The sequence below is a fragment of the Pristiophorus japonicus genome, chromosome 9 (assembly GCF_044704955.1).
Source record: "Pristiophorus japonicus isolate sPriJap1 chromosome 9, sPriJap1.hap1, whole genome shotgun sequence".
Classification (NCBI taxonomy): domain Eukaryota; kingdom Metazoa; phylum Chordata; class Chondrichthyes; family Pristiophoridae; genus Pristiophorus; species Pristiophorus japonicus.
In genome coordinates this window covers 213196122-213219796 of record NC_091985.1, presented here as the reverse complement: position 1 = coordinate 213219796, position 23675 = coordinate 213196122, and the positions used below count along the sequence as shown (strand labels likewise).

General features: G+C 44.2%; 1 long non-coding RNA gene across 4 annotated transcripts; it reads left to right on the top strand.

Moving 5' to 3' along the window:
- Positions 1-252: 252 nt before the first annotated feature.
- Positions 253-23187, top strand: LOC139273681 (uncharacterized). Of its 4 annotated transcripts, none has more exons than XR_011595283.1 (5): positions 253-335; positions 1089-1175; positions 7944-8058; positions 16542-16628; positions 22157-23187. It is a non-coding gene; the product is annotated as an uncharacterized lncRNA (long non-coding RNA). The 4 variants fall into 4 exon arrangements; XR_011595281.1 differs by having other exon boundaries at positions 1089-1473; XR_011595284.1 differs by lacking the exon at positions 7944-8058.
- The last annotated feature ends 488 nt before the right edge of the window (positions 23188-23675 follow it).

Genomic DNA, 23675 nt, shown 5'->3' with positions numbered 1-23675 from the left:
GAACTCACTTCAGGAGTGGAAGCAAGTCTTCCTCGATTCCGAGGGACTGCCTATGATGATGATAATGATAAACATTCTCTGTCCTTGCCCCCCAGGCCCAGTTCCTTTGCTCAGATTCTGCTAAAAGTAAATTGGGAAAAGTTCACTTTGATTTTTAAAGGCTGAATTATTGCAGAGAGCTGCGCATGCGGGGATAAGCCCCGCCCCCTGTGTCGATTTCCAGTGAGCAGAAGAGCGCATGCGCCCTCCCCTCCCCCAGCCTGTGAGCGCCATTCACTCAGTGAGCGGAAGAAGATGGTTTAAACAGCCGGGAATGGAGACACTGCGGCCCCGGGGTAAGGCAGCGAGCAGCGAGCAGCAGCCTCCTTACAGCAGCACATCGCTTTGGGAGCGTGTCCGCAGATGGGCTCAGAGATCGGCACTGAGTCTGGGGGAAGTTCAGGCGGAGTGGAGCAAGAACTGGTCTCAGTGCGTGGAGTGAGTGGGGGAAGGGAGAGGCCATTCTCGGGCTGTGTGTGGACAGCGTGTGCCCCGGGTAAGGGAGACAGAATGGGAAGGATCTGCTGTTGACAATCATTGCTGCTTTTTCCCTGCAAACCAGTAGTGAACGTTCCTGCTTTAGTTCCAGTCTCACCATGTTTGTTGTCATTGGACAGCGAGTAGTGGAAGCAGAGCCGGACACACAGGATTTATACAAGGAGAATCTATTGAAGGCACCGGGTGAGAAATGTGAAGGACACGTTTTAAACAGCGGCTCTTTGTTTTTGGTTGAACGGTTAGTGCCCTGGGAGAGGGGAGCAGCAATCTGAGCTGTATAAAAGTCCGTGCTCCATCGGGTAGTCCCATTCCTGAAGCAGGGCAGGGGTTGGGTTGTGTCTGGATGTCAGTAACTTGCTGTAAATCTGCCCAACACACTTGGTGTGCAGAAGCTGAGTACTGCAGTGGAGTCAGACACTGACATTTTTGTATCGCTGGCTTCCCTTTGTGAATGTTCATAATGAATATTAAGTGAACGATTACATTCATCACTTTAGTCTTTTCTACCTCTCCTGTTCTTGAATGATCAGAAATACATTTTATTCCGACAGGCAAGGAATTGAAGGAACCGGAAATGTGAAGTTTCTTCCACTTGAAACATTTGGAACAGTGTAACCAGCTGCTTGTAAACACAGTAGGTACGGTACCTATCAGTGTCATCATCACAGCAGTCCCTTGAACGAGGGTGACTTGCTTCCACATGAGTTCACAGATGTTTCAATGAAGGACCCGATATTCCAGTCCGGAACTCCAATTGAAGGGTGGAAGATGCCTGTGCCTGGTTTGTTTTAACGTGTGGTGACCATTGACCATTGCCTTTATCCAGTGGCAAGGGTTAACCAAGATGACTGGAGACCTGCTCTGCTGCACGGATCTAATGCGCACACATATCACAGTGTGGGCTGGCCCATTCTGCCCTGGGCCTCTAGTGTGCAGGTACACAGACAGGTTATCCGAATTAAACATGCTTGTGGTGCTGAATGGCCTCCTCCTATTCCTGTGTAACAGGCCTGAGGGGGTTAATAGCCACTTTCTGTTCCTAATTTAACAGACTGGAGATACTGAATGGTCTTCTCATGTTCCTAATGTAATAAACACGAGGGACATAATGGCTTCCTCCTGTTTATATGTAACAAGCTCTAGGGGCAGAATGACCTTCCCCTGTACCTATGTATCAGGCTAGAATGGGATAAATGGCCTCATTTAGTTAGAAACATAGAAAATAGGTGCAGGAGCAGGCCATTCGGCCCTTCTAGCCTGCACTGCCATTCAATGAGTTCATGGCTGAACATGCAACTTCAGTACCCCATTTCTGCTTTCTCACCATACCTCTTGATCCCCTTAGTAGTAAGGACTACATCTAACTCCTTTTTGAATATATTTATTGAATTGGCCTTAACAACTTTCTGTGGTAGAGAATTCTACAGGTTCACTGGGTGAAGAAGTTCCTCCTCATCTCGGTCCTAAATGGCTTACCCCTTATCTTTAGACTGTGACCCCTGGTTCTGGACTTCCCCAACATTGGGAACATTCTTCCTGCATCTAACCTGTCTAAACCCATCAGAATTTTAAACGTTTCTATGAGATCCCCTCTCATTCTTCTGAACTCCAGTGAATACAAGCCCAGTTGATCCAGTCTTTCTTGATAGGCCAGTCCCGCCATCTCGGGAATCAGTCTGGTGAACCTTCGCTGCACTCCCTCAATAGCAAGAATGTCCTTCCTCAGGTTAGGAGACCAAAACTGTACACAATACTCCAGGTGTGGCCTCACCAATGCCCTGTACAACTGTAGCAACACCTCCCTGCCCCTGTACTCAAATCCCCTTGCTATGAAGGCCAACATGCCATTTGCTTTCTTAACCGCCTGCTGTACCTGCATGCCAACCTTCAATGACTGATGTACCATGACACCCAGGTCTCGTTGCACCTCCCCTTTTCCTAATCTGTCACCATTCAGATAATATTCCGTCACTCTGTTTGTACCACCAAAGTGGATAACCTCACATTTATCCACATTATAATTCATCTGCCATGCATTTGCCCACTCACCTAACCTATCTAAGTCACTCTGCAGCCTCATAGCATCCTCCTCGCAGCTCACACTGCCACCTAACTTAGTGTCATCCGCAAATTTGGAGATACTACATTTAATCCCCTCATCTAAATCATTAATGTACAGTGTAAACAGCCGGGGCCCCAGCACAGAACCTTGCTGTACTCCACTAGTCACTGCCTGCCATTCTGAAAAGTACCCATTTACTCCTACTCTTTGCTTCCTGTCTGACAACCAGTTCTCAATCCATGTCCGCACTCTACCCTCAATCCCATGTGCTTTAACTTTGCACATTATTCTCTTGTGTGGGACCTTGTCGAAAGCCTTCTGAAAATCCAAATATACCACATCAACTGGTTCTCCCTTGTCCACTCTACTGGAAACATCCCCAAAAAATTCTAGAAGATTTGTCAAGCATGATTTCCCTTTCACAAATCCATGCTGACTTGGACCTATCATGTCACCTCTTTCCAAATGCGCTGCTGTGACATCCTTAATAATTGATTCCATCATCTTACCCACTACTGAGGTCAGGCTGACCGGTCTATAATTCCCTGTTTTCTCTCTCCCTCCTTTTTTAAAAAGTGGGGTTACATTGGCTACCCTCCACTCCATAGGAACTGATCCAAAGTCAATGGAATGTTGGAAAATGACTGTCAATGCATCCGCTATTTCCAAGGCCACCTCCTTAAGTACTCTGGGATGCAGTCCATCAGGCCCTGGGGATTTATCAGCCTTCAATCCCATTAATTTTCCCAACACAATTTCCCGACTAATAAGGATTTCCCCCAGTTCCTCCTCCTTACTAGACCCTCTGACCCCTCTTGTATCCGGAAGGTTGTTAATGTCCTCCTTAGTGAATACTGAACCAAAGTACTTGTTTAATTGGTCCGCCATTTCTTTGTTCCCCATTATGAAACAGATTCCAGGGGCTGAATAGCCACTTCTATTCCTGTATAACAGACTCCTATGTAACAAGCTCGAGGGGCTAAATGCCCTCCTCCTGTTCCCCTGAAACAGTCCCGCGGGGATGAATGCCCTTGTCCTATTCCTAATGTAACAGACCCGAGGGGCAGAATTGCTTCCTCCTACTGCTTTCTAACTCCAATTGCTGAATGGCCCTCTCCAGTTCCTAATGTAATGAGCTCGAGTTGCTGTATGGCCTCCTCCAATCCCTATATGACATCCTCGAAGGATTGAACGGCCTTCTGTTCCCATGTCACAGGGTCAAAGGGCTGAATGGTCTGCTTGTGATCCTAATTTAACATGCTTGAGGGGCTGAATATCCTCCCCCAGTTCCTATATAACATGTGCGAGGGGCTGAAAGACCTCCTCCAATTCCTCTAACAGGCTGGAGGTGCTGAATGGGCACCTCCTGTTCCTGGTTAACAGTTCCGAGGGGTGGAATTGGCCTACTCCTGTTCCGATGTAACAGACCCAAGGGACTGAGGGTCTTCTCTTGTTCCTAATGTATGAAGCACGAGGGGATGAAAAACTTCCTGCTGTTCCCATGTCACAGAATCAAAGGCTGCATGGTCTGCTCGTGTTTCTAATGTTAGAGAGGCTGAATTTCCTCTTCCCATAAAACAGAATGGAAGGGCTGAATGGCATCCTCCTGATCCAATGTAACAGGCTCGAGGGGAAGAATAGCCTCATCCTGTTCCTGTCTAACAACATTCAGTGCTGAACAGCCATCTCCTGTTCCTGTGTAATAAGTTAAATGGGATGAGTGGCCTCCTCCAGTTGCAATATAACATGTGCGACTGGCTTATTGTCCTCTTCCAGTTCCTTTAACATTCTCAGCGGGCTGAATGGCCTCCTCCAGTTCCTATATAACATTCTTGAGAGTCTGAATGGCCTACTCCTGTTCAGATGTGAAAGGCTCCAGAGGATGGATAGCCTCCTCTATTCCTGTGTAACAGTATCCAGTCGATGCATCGCCTCCACCAATTCCTTTATAGCAAGGCTGTGGTTCTGAATGCCCACCTCCTGTTTCTATGCAACAAACTTGAGGGTCTGAATGGCCTCCTATTATTCATTTGTAACAGGTTTGAGGGGCTGAATCTATTCCTGTAAAGCAAACTCCAGGGCTAAAAGGCCCACTCCAGTTCCTAATGTAACAGAATCGAAGGGCAGAATGGCTTACTGTTCCTGTGTAACAGGATCCAAGGACTGAATGGGCCTCCTCCACTTCTAATGAATGGCCTCCCCCAGTTCCAAATGTAACAGACTCGAGGAATTGAATGGGCCTCCTCCAGTTCCAATGTAACAGGCTCGAGGGACTGAATGGCCTCCTCCTGTTCCTTATGTAACAGACTCGAGGGACTGAATGGCCTCCTCCTGTTCCAATGTAACAGACTCGAGGGACTGAATGGCCTCCCCCTGTTCCTTATATAACAGGCTCATAAGAACATAAGAATTAGGAACAGGAGTAGGCCATCTAGCCCCTCGAGCCTGCTCCGCCACTCAATAAGATCATGGCTGATCTGGTCGTGGACTCAGCTCCACTTACCCGCCCGCTCCCCATAACCCTTAATTCCCTTATTGGTTAAAAATCTATCTATCTGTAATTTGAATACATTCAATGAGCTAGCCTCAACTGCTTCCCTGGGCAGAGAATTCCACAGATTCACAACCCTCTGGGAGAAGAAATTCCTTCTCAACTCAGTTTTAAATTGGCTCCCCCGTATTTTGAGGCTATGCCCCCAAGTTCTAGTCTCCCCGACCAGTGGAAACAACCTCTCTGCCTCTATCTTGTCTATACCTTTCATTATTTTAAATGTTTCTATAAGATCAACACTCATCCTTCTGAACTCCAATGAGTAAAGACCCAGTCTACTCAATCTATCATCAAAAGGTAACCCCCTCATCTCTGGAATCAGCCTAGTGAATCGTCTCTGTACCCCTTCCAAAGCTAGTATATCCTTCCTTAAGTAAGGTGACCAAAAGTGCACGCAGTACTCCAGGTGCAGCCTCACCAATACCCGATACAGTTGCAGCAAGACCTCCCTGCTTTTGTACTCCATCCCTCTCGCAACGAAGGCCAACATTCCATTCGCCTTCCTGTTTACCTGCTGCACCTGCAAACTAACTTTTTGGGATTCATGCACAAGGACCCCCAGGTCCCTCTGCACTGCAGCATGTTGTAATTTCTTCCCATTCAAATAATATTCCCTTTTACTGTTTTTTTTTTCCAAGGTGGATGACCTCACATTTTCCAACATTGTATTCCATCTGCCAAACCTTAGCCCATTCGCTTAACCTATCTAAATCTCTTTGCAGCCTCTCTGTGTCCTCTACACAACCCGCTTTCCCACTAATCTTTGTGTCATCTTCAAATTTTGTTACACTACACTTTGTCCCCTCTTCCAGGTCATCTATGTATATTGTAAACAGTTGTGGTCCCAGCACCGATCCCTGTGGCACACCACTAACCGATTTCCAACCCGAAAAGGACCCATTTATCCCGACTCTCTGCTTTCTGTTAGCCAGACAATTCTCTATCCATGCTAATACATTTCCTCTGACTCCGCGTACCTTTATCTTCTGCAGTAACCTTTTGTGTGGCACCTTATCGAATGCCTTTTGGAAATCTAAATACACCACATCCTCTATCCACCATGTTCGTTATATCAAAGAATTCCAGTAAATTAGTTAAACATGATTTCCCCTTCATGAATCCATGTTGCATCTGCTTGATTGCACTATTCCTATCTAGATGTCCCACTAATTCTTCCTTAATGATAGTTTCAAGCATTTTCCCCACTACAGATGTTAAACTAACCAGCCTATAGTTACCTGCCTTTTGTCTGCCCTCTTTTTTAAACAAAGGCGTTACATTAGCTGCTTTCCAATCTGCTGGTACCTCCCCAGAGTCCAGAGAATTTTGGTAGATTATAAGGAATGAATCTGCTATAACTTCCATCTCTTTTAATACCCTGGGATGCATTTCATCAGGACCAGGGGACTTGTCTACCTTGAGATCCATTAGCCTGTCCAGCACTACCCCCCTAGTGATAGTGGTTGTCTCAAGGTCCTCCCTTCCCACATTCCCGTGACCAGCAATTTTTGGCATGGTTTTTGTGTCTTCCACTGTGAAAACCGAAGCAAAATAATTGTTTAAGGTCTCAGCCATTTCCACATTTCCCATTATTAAATCCCCCTTCTCATCTTCAAAGGGACCAACATTTACTTTAGTCACTCTTTGCCGTTTTATCTATCGGTAAAAGCTTTTACTATCTGTTTTTCTGTTTTGCGCAAGTTTACTTTCGTAATCTATCTTTCCTTTCTTTATTGCTTTCTTAGTCATTCTTTGCTGTCGTTTAAAATGTTCTCAATCTTCTAATTTCCCACTAACCTTGGCCACCTTATACGCATTGGTTTTTAATTTGATACTCTCCTTTATTTCCTTGGTTATCCACGGCTGGTTATCCCTTCTCTTACCGCCCTTCTTTTTCACTGGAATATATTTTTGTTGAGCACTTTGAAAGAACTCCTTAAAAGTCCTCCACTGTTCCTCAATTGTGCCACCGTTTAGACTGTGTTCCCAGTCTACTTTAGCCAACTCTGCCCTCATCCCACTGTAGTCCCCTTTGTTTAAGCATAGTATGCTCATTTGAGACACTACTTCCTCACCCTCAATCTGTATGTTTAATTCCCAGTCTTGGCCACCCTGCAACCAAGTTTCTGTAATGGCCACCAAATTGTACCCATTTGTAATGATTTGTGCCGTCAACTCATTTACTTTGTTTCGAATGCTGCATGCGTTTAGGTAAAGTGTTTTAATACTAATTTTTAAACCATGATTTTTAGTTCTGACCCCTCCTGCAGCCCCTTTATATTCATACATATTGTCCCTTCCTATCACCAGGCTCGAGGGACTGAATGGCCTCCTCCTGTTCCAATGTAACAGGCTCGAAGGACTGAATGGCCTCCCCCTGTTCCTTATGTAACAGGCTCGAGGGACTGAATGGTCTCCTCCTGTTCCTTATGTAACAGGCTCGAGGGACTGAATGGTCTCCTCCTGTTCCTTATGTAACAGGCTCGAGGGACTGAATGGTCTCCTCCTGTTCCTTATGTAACAGGCTCGAGGGACTAAATGGCCTCCTCCTGTTCCTTATGTAACAGGCTCGAAGGTATGATTTGCCTCCAGGTTCCATGTGCTGAAAGGCCTCCTCAAGTTCCAAGATCCAGGGACTGTTCTTCCCCGTTGTTTTGGAAATAGCATCTGGCAGTAAACTGGAGCTCAATGCTTCTTGCCCACCAGCTCTCTGATCGGGCTCCTTGCGCTGATTATGTTTTCTCATCTCGCTCAAACGTCCCCAAATGTTGCTTTCTTTTCCATCACCTCTAGAGTTATTAGCCAAGTTTGCATCGAGCAAATTGTGATCTCACCAGTAACAGCACTTTCCTGATGGTTATCCACGAGGCTGCTTCTGACATTTTCTTCTGCGTAAATGTTAGCCACCGTAAGTAACTGAAAAGTTTCATTTCTACAGCAACAACAAACACTTGCATTTATGGCAGATACCAAATAAATCCCACACTCACTCCCTGTACCCCTGACTGATAGATACAGAGTGAATCCCACACTCACTCACTGTACCACAGACTCAGATACAGAGTGAATCCCACACTCACTCCCTGTACCCCTGACTGACAGATACAGAATGAATCCCACACTCACTCCCTGTACCCCTGACTGACAGATACAGAGTGGATCCCACACTCACTCACTGTACCACAGACTCAGATACAGAGTGAATCCCACACTCACTCCCTGTACCCCTGACTATCAGATACAGAATGAATTGCGCACTCACTCACTGTACCCCTGACAGCTATGGTTTATATCATGTACTAATAGCTCGTCTCTACTCCAAATATTTCTGAATCTCATTCATCCAATATAATGCGAAAAACTATTGTCTGTTGGGGTAGTCTCTGATCTGTAAATTTCACAGATGTAGGATAAAACAACTCACATACCAGGAACTGACAGGTACAGAGGAAACACCCACTCACTTACCCCAGAATATGAGATACAGAATAAAACCCACACTCGCATAGCAGAAACTAACAGGTACAGAGGAAACACACACTCGCTTACCCCAGATTGAGAGATACAGAATGAATCCCACATTCACATTGCACAAACTGACATATAAAGGTAAAAATCCACACGCAGATACCAGAAACTGACACCCCGCACATCTACCACAAACTGACAGGTACAAAAAAAACACAATCACTTCCCAGAAACTGACGGGTACATATTAATTCCTACACTCGCATAGCAGGAACTGACAAGTACAGAATAAAACCCACATTCACATAGCAGAAACTGACAGGTACAGAATACAATCAACACCCAGATTCCAGAAACTGACAGGTACAGAATGCAATCCACACTTAGATACCAGAAAGTGACCAGTGCAGATTAAAACCACAGTCACATATCAGAAACTGACAGGTACCAATTAAACCCGATACTCCCATGCCAGAATCTGACAGGTACAGAATGCAATCCACACTCTGATCCAAAAAACTGACAGATACTGGTCAATATCCACATTCACATACCAGAAGCTAACGATATAGGTGAAAGTACACACTCGTCTACCAGAAACTGACCGGTACATGATAAAACACACACTGACATAACAGAAACTGACAGATACAGATAAAGACCACACTCAGATACCAGAAACTGACCAACTGACAGAAATAAAGGACAGTATCCAACTAAAAACAAGGGCGTACAAAGTGGCCAAAACTAGTGGGAGGACAGAAGGCTGGGAAGCTTTTAAAAGCCAGCGAAGAATGACTAAAAAAATGATTAAGAAAGGGAAGAAAGACTATGAAAGTAAACTAGCACAAAATATAAAAACAGACAGCAAGAGTTTCTATAGGTATATAAAAAGGAAAAGAGTGGCTAAGGTAAATGTTGGTCCCTTAGAGGACGAGACCGGGGAATTAGTAATGCGGCTCATGGAGATGTCAGAAACTCTGAACAAATATTTTGTATCAGTCTTTAAGGTAGAGGACACTAACAATATTCCAACAGTGGATAATCAAGTGGCTATAGGGGGGAGGAGATGGTACTCAGTAAGGTAATGGGATTAAAGGCAGATAAATCCCCTGGACCTGATGGCTTGCATCCGAGGGTCTGAAGAGAAGTAGTGGCAGGGATAATGGATGCATTGGTTGTAATTTACCAAAATTCACTGGATTCTGCGGAGGTCCCAGTAGATTGGAAAACTGAAAATGTAACGCCCCTATTTCAAAAAGGAAGCAGACAAAGGCAAGAAACAATGGACCAGTTAGCCTAACATCTGTGGTTGGGGAAAATGTTGGAGTCCATTATTAAAGAAGCAGTAGCAGGACATTTGGATAAGCAAAATTCGGTCAGGCAGAGTCAGCATGGAATAATGAAGGGCAAGTCATAGAAACATAGAAAATAGGTGCAGGAGTAGGCCATTCGAGCCTGCACCACCATTCAATAAGATCATGGCTGATCATTCACCTCAGTACCCCTTTCTTGCTTTCTCTCTATACCCCTTGATCCCTTTAGCCGTAAGGGCCTTATCTAACTCTCCCTTGAATATATCCAATGAACTGGCATCAACAACTCTCTGCGGTAGGGAATTCCACAGATTAACAACTCTCTGAGTGAAGAAGTTTCTGCTCATTTCAGTCTTAAATGGCTTAGCCCTTCTTCTTAGACTATGTCCCCTGGTTCTGGACTTCCCCAACATCGGGAACATTCTTCCTGCATCTAACCTGTCCAGTCCCGTCAGAATTGAAAATGTTCGACGAGATCCCCTCTCATCCTTCTAAATTTCAGTGAATACAGTCCGAGTCGATCCAGTCCCTCCTCATATGTCAGTCCTGCCATCCCGGGAAGCAGTCTGGTGAATCTTCGCTGCACTTCCTCAATAGCAAAAACGTCCTTCCTCAGATTAGGAGACCAAAACTGAACACAATATTCCAGGTGAGGCCTCACTAAGGCTCTGTACAACTGCAGTAAGACCTCCCTGCTCCTATACTCAAATCCCCAAGCTATGAGGGCCAACATACCATTTGCCGCCTTCACCACCTGCTGTACCTGCATGCCAAATTGCAATGACTGATGTACCATGATACCCAGGTCTCGCTGCACCTCCCCTTTTCCTAATCTGCCTTTGTGTTTTTGCCACCAAAGTGGATAATCTCACATTTATCCACATTATACTGCATCTGCCACGCGTTTGCCCACTCACCTAACCTGTCCAAGTCACCCTGCAGCCTTTTAGCGTCCTCCTCACAGCTCACACTGCCACCCAGCTTAGTGTCATTTGCAAACTTGGCGATATTACACTCAATTCCCTCATCCAAATCATTAATGTATATTGTAAATAGCTGGGGTCGCAGCACTGAACCCTGCGGTATCCCACTAGTCACTGCCTGCCATTCTGAAAAGGACCCATTTATTCCGACTCTCTGCTTCCTGTCTGCCAACCAGTTCTCTATCCACATCGGTACATTACCCCCAATACCATGTGCTTTAATTTTGCACACCAATCTCTTGTGTGGGACCTTGTCAAAAGCCTTTTGAAAGTCCAAATACACCACATCCACTGGTTCTCCCTTGCCCACTCTACCAGTTACATCCTAAAAAAATTCTAGAAGATTTGTCAAGCATGATTTCCCTTTCATAAATCCCTGCTGACTTGGGCTGATCCCATCACTGCTTTCCAAATGTGCTGCTATTTCTTCTTTAATAATTTATTCCAACATTTTTCCCACTACTGATGCCAGGCTAACTGGTCTACAATTATCCATTTTCTCTCTCCCTCCTTTTTTAAAAAGTGGTGTTACATTAGCTACCCTCCAGTTCATAGGAACTGATCCAGAGTCGATAGACTGTTGGAAAATGATCACCAATGCATCCACTATTTCTAGGGCTACTTCCTTAAGTACTCTGGGATGAAGACTATCAGGGCCCAGGGATTTATCGGCCTTCAATCCCATCAATTTCCCTAACACCATTTCCCGCCTAATAAAGATTTCCTTCAGTTCCTCCTTCTCACTAGACCCTTGGTCCCCTAGTATTTCCGGAAGGTTATTTTGTGTCTTTTTTCGTGAAGACAGAACCAAAGTACTTGTTTAACTGGTCTGCCATTTCTTAGTTTCCCATTATAAATTCACCCGAATCTGACTGCAAGGGACCTACATTTGTTTTCACTTTTTTTTTCTTTTTCTTTTCACATATCTATAGAAGCTTTTGTGGTCAGTTTTCACGTTCCCAGCAAGCTTCCTCTCATACTCTCTTTTTCCCATCCTAATTAAACCCTTTGTCCTCCTCTGCTGTATTACAAAATTCTACCAGTCCTCAGGTTTGCTGCTTTTTCTGGTCAATTTATATGCCTCTTTCTTGGATTTAACAACTATCCTTAATTTCCCTTGTTAGCCACAGTTGAGCCACCTTCCCTGTTTTATTTTTACTCCAGACAGGGATGTACAATTGTTGAAGTTCATCCATGTGATCTTTAAAAGTCTGCCATTGCCTATCCACCATCAACCCTTTAACTATCACTTGCCAGTCTATTCTAGCCAATTCATGTCTCATACCATCAAAGTTACCTTTCCTTAAGTTCAGGACCCTAATCTCTGAATTAACTGTGTCACTCTCCATCTTAAAGAATTCTACCATATTATAGTCACTCTTCCCCAAGGGGCCTCGCACAACAAGATTGTTAATTAGTCCTTTCTCATTACACATCACCCAGTCTAGGATGGCCAGCCCTCTAGTTGGTTTCTCGACATATTGGTCTAGAAAACCATCCCTAATACACTCCAGGAAATCCTCCTCCACCGCATTGCTACCAGTTTGGTTAGCCCAATCAATATGTAGATTAAAGTCGCCCATGATAACTGCTGTATCTTTATTGCACACATCTCTAATTTCTTGTTTGATGCTGTCCCCAATCTCACTACTACTGTTTGGTGGTCTGTACACAACTCACACTAGTGTTTTCTGCCCATTGGTATTCCGCAGCTCCACCCATAGCGATTCCACATCATCCAGGCTAATGTCCTTCCTTACTATTGCATTAATTTCCTCTTTAACCAGCAATGCCACCCCACCTCCTTTTCCTTTCTGTCTATCCTTCCTAAATATTGAATACCCTTGGATGTTGAGTTCCCAGCCTTGGTCACCCTGGAGCCATGTCTCCGTGATGCCAATTACATCATATCTGTAATCTGCTATGTGCACGGTTAATTTGTCCACCTTATTCCGAATACTCCTCGCATAGAGGCACAGAGCCTTCAGGCTTGTCTTTTTAACACACTTTGTCCCTTTAGAATTTTGCTGTAATTTGGCCCTTTTTGCTTTTTGCCTTGGGTTTTTCTGCCCTCCACTTTTACTTTTCTTCTTTCTATCTTTTGCTTCTGTCCCCATTCTACTTCCCTCCATCTCTCTGCATAGGTTCCTATCCTGCTGCCATATTAGTTTCACTCCTCCCCAACAGCACTAGCAAGCACTCCCCCCTAGGACATTGGTTCAGATCCTGCCCAGGTGCAGACCGTTCGGTTTGTACTGGTTCCACCTCCCCCAGAACTGGTTTCAAAGTCCCAGGAATTTGAATCCCTTCCTTCTGCACCACTCCTCAAGCCATGTATTCATCTGAGCTATCCTGCGATTCCTTCTTTGACTTGCACATGGCACTGGTAGCAATCCTGAGATTAATATTTTTGAGGTCCTACTTTTAATTTAGCTCCTAGCTCCCTAAATTCGTCTTGTAGGACCTCATCCCGTTTTTTGACAAATTTGCTGGAGTTCTTTGAGGATGTAACGAACAGGGTGGATAAAGGGGAACCAGTGGATGTGGTATATTTGGACTCTCAGAAGGCATTTGACAAGGTGCCACATAAAAGGTTACTGCACAAGATAAAAGTTCAAGGGGTTGGCGGTAATATATTAGCATGGATAGAGGATTGGCTAACTAACAGAGAACAGAGAATCGGGATAAATGGTTCATTCTCTGGTTGGCAACCAGTAACTAGTGGGGTGTCACAGTGTTAGATCTCTTAATTTCCATTGAAATACGAACTCCGATGGTAGTTTTAACTTTTTAATCTTGGCAGAGAGCAACAAACTGCTGGCTGATTGCCAGTTTCTTTTTCTTACTGGGACCACATGGTCAAAATGGCTGTATTTATACCCGGTTCAATTTACAGAAAAGAACTCGCCTTCTTTGACCTTATTGGCTCAATTACTAGTATTTTAACCTTTTAATTGGCTCGCTACCCAAGTTCCTAAAATGTCAAGTTGATTGATGACTTAATGTAATATGGCCTGTGTTTTTTCACAGCCTGTCTAAATAAGCCTGTTTGAATACTCTATCACACAGGGATCAGTGCTGGGACCCCAACTATTTACAATCTATGACTTGGAAGAAGGGACTGAGTGTAACCTAGCCAAGTTTGCTGATGATACAAAGATGGGAGGAAAAGCAATGTGTGAGGAGGACACAAAAAATCTGCAAAAGGACATAGACATGCTAAGTGAGTGGGCAAAATTTGGCAGATGGAGTATAATGTTGGGAAGTGTGAGGTTATACACTTCGGCACAAAAAATCCAAGAGAAAGTTATTATTTAAATGGAGAAAGATTGCAAAGTGCCACAGTACAGCGGACCTGGGGGTACTTGTGCATGAAACACAAAAGGATAGTATGCAGGTGCAGCAAGTGATCAGGAAGGCCAATGGTATCTTGGCCTTTATTACAAAGTGGATGGATTATAAAAGCAGGGAAGTCTTGCTACAGCTATACAAGGTTTTGGTGAGGCCACACCTGGAATACTGCATGCAGTTTTGGTTTCCATATTTACAAAAGGATATACTTGCTTTAGAGGCAGTTCAGAGAAGGTTCACTCGGTTGATTCCGGGGATAAGAGGGTTGACTTATGAGGAAAGGTTGAGTAGGTTGGGCCCCTACTCATTGGAGTTCAGAAGAATGATAAGTGATCTTATCGAAACGTATAAAATTATGAGGGGGCTTGACAAGGTGGATGCAGAGAGGATGTTTCCACTGATGGGGGAGACTAGAGCTAGAGGGCATGATCTTACAATAAGGGCCACCCATTTAAAACTGAGATGAGGAGAATTTCTTCTCTCAGGGTTGTAAATCTGTGGAATTCGCTGCCTCAGAGAGCTGTGGAAGCTAGGACATTGAATAAGTTTAAGACGGAAATAGACAGTTTCTTAAATGATAAGGGGTTATGGGGAGCGGGCAGGGAAGTGGAGCTGAGTCCATGATCAGATCAGCCATGATCTTATTGAATGGCGGAGCAGGTTCGAGGGGCCATATCGCCTACTCCTGTTTCTATTTCTTATGTTGTTATGACACAGAATAAAACCCATACCCACATGTCAAAACTTGACAGCTACACAATAAGTCCCAACTTACGTAGCAGAGACTGACAGGTACAGAATAATTCTCACAATCACTTCACAAAAACTGACAGGTACAGAATAAAACACACACTCAAATACCAGAAACAGAGAGTTACAGAATAAATCCCACATTCACATAGCAGAAACTGACAGGTACAGTATGAAACCCACATCCATGTATCTGAACAATAATATGCAAGTAAAACCCATACCTGCCTATTAGAAACTGACAGCGAAACACACACACACACCAGAGACTGACAGAACAAGTGAAACAGTTTAGGCACTCTTACTCCAGTGTCAGGCTCTCACAATCGTTTTTTCAATGTGGCCCATTTAATTAGTGATAAAAGCAACTTGTGAAACAATCCCATTTTTGTTAATTTAATTTGTGACAAAAAGATGGTCAGAGTATGCGCTAAATACATGCTGCTCCTCCCCTCCCCACACAGTGTTTAAACCGACGGGAAGGGCCTATGCGAGCTCCACACCCCCAGCTCTGTCAGCGGCTGCCGTTTCCTCTGTGCTCAGCTGATGATCGTTGAACACATCAGGGAGCGGAGATATCCCGGGCCCGAGTAAGGGAGCAAACAGCAGCCTCCTTCCAGTAGCTCATCGCATTGGGACTGTGTCCACAGATGGGCTTTGAGTCGGGGTAAGTTCAACGGCAGTCGGGGGCTGTCTGTACGAGGTGGAGTGGAGCAAAAACTAGTTCTGGAACATGGAGTGAGTGGGGGAAGGGAGAGCCCATTCTCGGGCTGTGTGTGTACGGTGTAAGGTAACAGAGAAAGTAAATCACCTCGCTCTTTCAAATCAGTGCTGCTTTCTTTCTCCAAATCAGTAATGAATGTTCCTGATTCAGTTCCAATCTCAGTGTCTGTTGTTCTTGGACAGTGAACAGTGAAAACACAGCCTGAGAGTGAGGATGTGAGGAGTTTCACAAAGTGCATCTATTGCAGGCACCAGAAGAGGAGTGTGACAGGAGACATTTCAAAAATGGGCTATTTTGTTTCGGTGCGTTGAATTCTCAGAACCGTGTTGCTGGTGATCGAGAGATACATTGTCGCTCCCTCAGATACATCAGGAACCGGTCACTGACATTCTGTTAATGACACCGGTCAGCAACGCGGTTTCAATAGACTGAGAACAATTGTTGTACAGCTCAGGTACCTGTGGTTATATTCCAGGAAGCAATTCAGAATTTTACATGTCGTTCCATGGGAGTGGGAGATATAAACCTGGACTGTGCCAATCGGGTGTTTCCATTCATGGACCAGTGCTGGGTTTGGGTTGTGTCTGGATGCTGATAACTTACTATAGAACCATCCTACACACCTGGTGTGGTGAATCTGAGTGCCACTGTACTGCAGTGAGGTCAGATGACACAGATTCCTCTCTCGAGATACTTTACTTTGTTATAAACAAACACATTAATTATAACTCTTTTTATATTCTCTCCATCACCTGTCCATATCCTAACTAATAGTGTTCTCCTATTATTATTCTCAAAGCAAAATACTTCACCAAGCCAGAATAAATTTGATCTTTCCTCAACCCGGAACACAAGGAACAGTGCAGGTAGCTCCTTCTCACTCACAGTAAGTACATTATCACTCTCAGAGCGCAGAGACACAGAACTGACCTCAATCATATTGTCACAGGCAGCAGAAGCTGTCAGTCCCACAGTGATCCGAATTTTCAGAGTTACATTATGAATCCCACAGTCACTTGGAGCAGTACAATAATATGTTGTTTCAAAGTCCAATCATATCGCATTGAAAGGCAGATCCAATTTCACTCCCTTACTCACACACACGAAGAGATAGACACTGACACGGTAATGGACTGAACCAAACCTCCTCCTGAGACAGTCATCGATAATCGCAAACTATCATCCACCTACAGCAGGTGGAGAAGGAACTAAATCCAACAGTCACACAGAGCAAGAATAGCTCAGTACAAGAGACTGTCAATTACATAATCAATCTCACACTCACACATCACTAGTCTAACAGATACATAATCAATCTCACACTCACACACATCACCAGTCTAACAGATACATAAACAATCCCACACTCACACATCACCAGTCTAACAGATACATAATCAATCCCACACTCTCTCACATCACCAGTCTAACAGATACATAATCAATCCCAAATAACAGTACCAGAGACTAAGAGAAACATAATGATTCATACACTCAAACACATTGAATGACAGATTGAGAGAGAATCACAAATACTTCCAGTACCTGAGATTGACTGACTGACTGACTTGACAGTGAAACCCACGCTCCCATACCAGGCCCTTACAGCTACAGACAAATACTCACACTCACATACCAGAGACAGATGGTTAGAGAGTGAACTCCACAGTCACTCACCAGAAACTGACAGGTACAGAAAAAAAACACTTTTGCATTCCAGAGACTGATAGATACAGAGTAATACCCACACTCACATTCCAGAGACCGATAGATAGAGTAATACCCACACTCACATTCCAGAGACCGATAGATCCAGAGTAATACCCACACTCACATTCCAGAGACTGATAGATACAGACTGAAAATAACACTCCCAGCAAAAAACTTACAGGTTCTGATTAAAACCCTTACTCAAATATCAGAAACACAGATACAGAATAAAACCCACACTCACTTCCCAGAGACGGACAGATACAGAATAAAACACATACCAGAGAGTGACAGTTAGAGAGTAAAATCAGCACTCACCTGAAAGTGACTGACTGATTCAATGTCAAACCCACAATACCACATCTGTACCAGACACTTAAAGGCACAGAATGAAATCAACGTTCATATAATAGCAACTGATAGGTACAGAAAACATACACACATTCACATACCAGTGACAGACAGGTAGAATGTGGTAAACTCCACACTCACATAACAGAAACTGTGACCTATAGAATATAACCCCACTCATAACAGAAACAGACAGGTACAGATAAAAAGTGCCACACTCACACACAAGAGACTGACAGGTACAGAGTGAAATCCACATTCACACTTGAATAAAACACACATTCACATAACAGCAACTGACAGGTGGGAAACCCACATACACATCCCAGAGACTGACATTCACAGATTAATACCCACACTCACATACCATAGACTGACAGCTACAGAGTAAACCCCATACTCACATACCATAGACTGAGAGATACAGAGTAAAACCCATACTCACACCAAAGACTAATAGATACAGAGTGAAGATCACACTCACATCCCAGAGAATGACAGCTGTAGAGTAAAATCCACACACATAAAAGTGAGTGACAGATAAAGAATAAAACGCACACTAACATCTGAGAGTGAAAGATACAGAAAAAAATACACATTCATGTTACCGAGATTGACACATACAGATAATACCCAAACCCATATACCAGAAACTGACAGATACACAGAAAAACCCACACTCAAATCCCAGAGACTGACAGATAAAGAATAAAACTCACACATACATCCTCGAGAGTGATAGATACAGACTGAAATATGCACTCCCTTACCAGAAACTGGGAGGTATTGTATTGATTAAAACACTTACTCATATAACACAAGCTGATGGGTACAGAGTAAAATCCACACTCACACAAGAGATACTGAAAGGTGCAGAATGAAACAACAATATCAACTTATAGTTTCTAGCATATAAATATCAGGTACAGGACAAAACCCACAATCTCATACCAGAAACTGGCAAACACAGAATAAAACCCACTCTCACATCAGGGAAACTGAAAGGTGCAGAATGAAGCCCCACTCAAATACGAGAAACTGACAGATACAGACAAAAGCCCACATTACCTGAAACTGACCAAGAGTAAAACCCACACTCACCTACCAGAGATTGAAATTTACAGATACAATCCACACATATACCAGAGACTGAAAGGTAGAGTGTGAAAACCATACTCACACATCAGTAACGGACAGATACAGATTACAATCCACACTCACACATCAAATACTGACAAAGAAAGAGTAAAACCGCACTCACAAAGAAAATCAACACTCAAATACCAAAAGTTGACAGTGCTGGAGGAAAACCCACAATCACAGAGTAGAAACAGACATGGACAGAGTAAAATGCACACTCACATTTCAGAAACTGATAGGTACAGAATACAGCTCGCATTCACATAACAGAAACTGACTGGGATAGAGGAATCGCAAATTCATCATCATAGGCAGTCCCTCGAAGCGAGGATGACTTGCTTCCATGCCAAAAAGGGATGAGTTCACAGTTTTTTCAGTGAAGGACCTAATATTCCAGATCCCAAACTACATCTTGAAGGGTGGAAGATGCCTGTGTGTGGATTTTTTTAACATGTGATGACCGTTGCACACCAGCCACCACATGGGCTTGACCGAGCTAGGTCTTGGTCCAGTGGCAAAGAGGAATCGCAAACTAACATACCAGAGACTGACAAGTATAGAGTGAAATCCACACTCACACAACAAAAACTGTTATATACAAAGTAAATTCACACTCGCATACCATAGACTGAGAGAGAGAGTGTAAACCCCACAGACATATCCGAAACAGGCAGACACAGGTAAAATCCACACTCACATATCAGAAAATGATAGGGACTGTGTAAATCTGACACTCGCATACCAGAGAATGAAAGATACAGAATGAACCCCACACTCACTTACCAGTAATTGACATGTACAGAGTGAAAACCTCTCTTCCATACCATAAACTTACAGGTACAAAGGAAAAGCCACACTCACTAACCAGAGACTGATAGATACAGAATAAATACTACACTCACTGGTGGGCCTAGTCTATAGGCCCCCTAACAGTTACTACACTGTTGGATGAAGTATAAATCAAGAAATAATGGAGGCTTGTAAAAAATGAATGGGAATAATCATGGGCAATTTTAATCCTCATATTAATTGAACAAACCAAATAGGCCTTGAGCATAGCATGTATCTGGGATAGTTTCCTTAAACGGTACATTGTGGAACCGACCAGGGAGTAGGCTATCTTAGATCTGGTACAGTGTAATGAGAACAAAAGAACATAAGAAATAGGAGCAGGAGCACGCCATTTGGCCCCTCGAGCCTGCTCCGTTATTTAATAAGAATATGGCTGGTCTGATCATAGACTCATCTCCACTTCCTTGCCCGCTCTTCATAACCCTTTATTCCCTTATCATTCAAAATACTGTCTATCTCTGCCTTAAATATATTTAATGACCCAGCCACCACAGCTCTCTGGACAGAGAATTCCACAGATTTACAACTCCTCACCTCAGTTTTAAGTGGGCAACCCATTATTCTGAAACTATGTCACCTAGTTCTAGATTCACCCTATGAGTGGAAATATTCTCATTGCATTCACCTTGTCGAGCCCCCTCATTTTCTTGTATGTTTCAATAAGATCAGCTCTCATTCTTCTGAACTCCAATGAGTATAGACCCTTCATAATCATAATCAACCCCCTCATCTCCGGAATCAACCTAGTGAACCTTCTCTGAACAACAGCCTCCAATGCAAGTATATCCTTTCTTAAATAAGGAGACCAAAACTGTATGCAGTACTCTAGGTTTGGCATCACCAATACCCTGTCCAGTTGTAGCAGGACTTCTCTGCTTTTATACTCTATTCCCCTTGCAATAAAGGCCAACATTCCATTTGCCTTCCTGATTACTTGCTGTAACTGCATACTAACTTTTTGTGTTTCATGCACAAGGATGTCCAGGTCCCTTGGTACTGCAGCACTTTGCAATTTTTCTCCATTTAAATAAAAATTTGCTTTTTTATTTTTTCTGCCAAATTGGACAACCTCACATTTTCACACATTATACTCCCATCTGCCAAATTCCTGCCCATTTACTTAGCCCTTCTATATCCTTTTGCAGATTTTGTGTGTCCTCACAACTTGCTTTTCCACCCATCTTTTTATCATCAGCAAACTTGGTTACATTACACTCCGTCCCTTCATCCAAATCATTAGTATAGATTGTAAATAGTTGAGGCCTCAGCACCAATCCCTGCGGCACCGCACGAGTTAATATTTGTCAACTGGAAATTGATCCATTTATCCCGACTCTCTGTTTTCTATTAGTTAACCAATCCTCTATCCATGGTAATATAATATCCTCAACCCGTGAACTTTCATCTTGTGCGGTAACCTTTTATGCGGCACCTTATCGAATGCCTTCCAAAAATCCAAATACACCACATTCACTGGTTCCCCCTTTTTCCACCCTGCCCATTACATCCTCAAAGAACTCCAGAAAATTAGTCAAACATGATTTCCCTTTCATAAAACCATGCTGACTCTGCTTGACTGAATTATGCTTTTCCAAATATCCTGCAACAGATGTTGGGCTAATTCGTCTTGTAACACTGTTGTGAAGCACCTTGGGACATTGTACTAAATTAAAGGTGCAATATAAATAAAAGTTATTATTATTAATAAAGGAAAGCTACAGGTTTGTGCGCTGCCATCGAGATTCATGGAGTTGTAGCACCCATGTGTGGCCATCTTTGCAAAAGAGCAATGTGTGGGCAGGGCTTCAGGGTCCCAGTGAACCCAGCCAGAGTCAGCACCTTCAGGGGAGGAGAAGGAGGGGCAACAATGAATGTAGAACTGAACCCAGCCAGAGTCAGCACCTTCAGGGGAGGAGAGGGAGGGGAACCAATGAGTGTAGAATTGAATCCAGGCAGAGTCAGCACCTTCAGGGGAGGAGAGGGAGGGGAACCAGTGAGTGTAGAACTGAACCCAGCCAGAGTCAGTACCTTTAGGGGAGGAGAGGGAGGGGAACCAGTGAGTGTAGAACTGAATCCAGCCAGAGTCAGCACCTTCAGGGGAGGAGAGGGAGGGGAACCAGTGAGTGTAGAACTGAGCCCAGCCAGAGTTGGTGGTGAAAACTGGGTGTGGAGGATAAGCTGTCTTCAGACATTCGATGTGTTTGTGTTTGAATTTCAGGACAGGGAGGATGGAGAGTGTATGGGATGGGGATTTAGAGTTTTGGAGGAACACGGGAGGCAAGAATGTTCCATAAAATCTAGAATTGTTCTGAATTTCTGTCCTGTACTTACAGTAATGATTTTTGTAAACTCCTTTTCCAGGGTATCAGAAGGGCAGGATTTGCAGACGGGAAACTCAAACCAAACATCACGTCAAAATCTGACAGTCACTCGATTCCTCAGGACCTGAATATCATCGGCCTTTGAATGTGGAAGGAGAAATGTTTGTCTCTTCTGTCTGTGGGAACAGATTTCAAACATCAATGTGACTGGAAAAGCACCGAGACACACACACACCCGAGTGAGTGTTCCAGTGCACTGCCTGTGGAAAGAGCTTTAACCAGTTACACAGCCTGAAAAAACATCTCACCATTCACAGCGGGGAGAAACCGTACACGTGTTCTGTGTGTGGATGATCAACCTGGAGCGACACAAGGACAACCACACCATGAAGAAACCACGGGACTGTGGGGATCCCCGTCTGAACTGGAAAAATATCAACGCAGTCACACTGGGAAGAGGCTGTTCATCTGCTCCGTGTGTGGGGATCGATTCACTCGGTCAAGCGACATGTTGACACACCAGCGAATTCACACCAGGTTGAGACCGTACACCTGCCCTGTGTGTGGGGAGGGATTCACTTGTTATTCCAACCTTCTAACTCACCAGCGAGTTCACTCTGGGAAGAGCCCGATCACCTGCTCTGTGTGTGGGGAGGGATTCGCTCGGTCATCCCATCTGATGGTACACCAGCGAGTTCACACTAGGGAGAAGCTGTTCACCTGCTCCGTGTGTGGGAAAGAATACGTTCGGTCATCCTACCTGCTAAGACACCAGCGAATTCACAAGTGATTGCAGGGTTTGGATTCTGCTGTTATCCCAAACTGAATCGTGTCCATTCTGACAGTTGGAGTTTCTTTCTGTTGATATTGATGACCTCTATAACTCGGCTGGAGTTTAATATTCTGGATATTTGACCATTTAATCAATGGGAAAAGGGTCAGATAAAAATAATGCTGATTGTGTTTGCATCCATACTTAACTCTTTTTAAAGGGATTTCTTCAAATACTGGAAGTTGCAACAAATGGAGCTAAACTTTGTTAACAATTGATAATAAAATGAATTGAATCTGCAGGTTGGTTTTGGATTTCTCTGGGATGGAGCCGGACATGATGTTCCTTGAAATACCGCCGGTGTCCAGTAGATGATGCTGTCCCTCCAACTAACTCTGACTGTGCGGAGAGTGACTGCCCCCTAGAGCATGAGAAATGTGGGCAACTCCGGGTCAGACACTGAACTCACTCATCCCACAGGGACCTTACACACTGCCCCCTCCCTGGGGCAGCTGCAGGTCAGACACTGAACATACTGCACCCCACAGGGACATCACACACTGCCCCCTCCTTGGGGCAGCTCAGTGTCAGACACTGAACATACTGCCCCCCACAGGGACATCACACACTGTCCCCTCCCTGGGGCAGCTCAAGTCAAACACTGAACATACTGCACCCCACAGGGACAGCACACTCTGCCCCCGCCCTGGGACAGATCAGGGTCAGAACTTGGAATGGGAAGGGTAGGATCCAGTTGTTGTCGACCATGTAGGAACCAACGATGTAG